Below are 981 nucleotides of genomic sequence, written 5' to 3' on the forward strand. Positions count from 1 at the left end.
GTACCCAGTGTCTTCCCCGTGTGCTGGGCCTGAGGACCCAAGAGATTTCCAGAGCCACTGAGGCCAAGATATAAGTTAGACCTCCCTCTGGTAAGCTCCACAGGGCAGACATTATGACCAATTAATAAAAATCTCATGTTTTCTTAACCTCAAAAGAAGGAAATTTCTTAATCAATTTCTGTTGTAAAATAGAGTCAGGCACTCTGAGTTGTCACACAAGTCATTGTTGCCAAAACTTTTTTCAGTACAAAGAACAGTGGTCAAAAGATTCCTTGCCCCTCTAAATATTAAATTTAAATATTTATACTGATGAACACACTCTATAGGAAGGAAACAATGTAAGAAGAAAAATACAATCAGAAATGAAGGCCCAGTCTACGGCATGCCACCCTAAACAAACCCGATCCCATATGATCTCAGAAGCTAAGCAGGGTCGGGCCTGGTTAGTACTTGAATGGGAGACCACCTAGGAAGACCTGGTGCTATAGGCATAAAAAATTTTAAAAATAAGGGATTTTAAGATGACAAAGTCCTTGCCATCTGTGAGGTCAACCAAGGGTTGCCTCTCCTAAAAGAAATAAAGACAGAAAGAGAAAGATATTTGAATACTCATGTTTGCAGCAGCATTATTTACAACAACCCAAGGGTGCATTGATCAGATGAATGGATAAACAAAAAGTGGTATATACATACAATGGAATACGATTCAGCTTTAAGAGAAGAGAATTCCAACACATGCTACAACATGAATGAACCTTGAGGACATTACGCTAAGTGAAATAAGCTAGACACAACCTTGAGAACATTATGCTAAGTGAAATAAGCTAGACACAAATGGACAAATACCCTGTGGTTCCACTTCTATGAGGGACTTAGAGAAGTCAGATTCATAGAGAAAGAAAGAATAGTGAGTGCCAGCAGGGCGGGGAGAAGAGTTCATTTTTAATGGGGACAGAGTTTCGATTTTGCAAGATGAAAAAG

At 39.3% G+C, this 981-nt stretch overlaps 1 pseudogene; it reads left to right on the plus strand.

Moving 5' to 3' along the window:
* Positions 1-373: 373 nt before the first annotated feature.
* LOC112472129 lies at positions 374-491 on the plus strand (annotated as a pseudogene).
* The last annotated feature ends 490 nt before the right edge of the window (positions 492-981 follow it).

This window comes from Pteropus alecto, unplaced genomic scaffold, assembly GCF_000325575.1.
Source record: "Pteropus alecto unplaced genomic scaffold, ASM32557v1 scaffold219, whole genome shotgun sequence".
In the NCBI taxonomy this organism is placed as follows: Eukaryota; Metazoa; Chordata; class Mammalia; order Chiroptera; family Pteropodidae; genus Pteropus; species Pteropus alecto.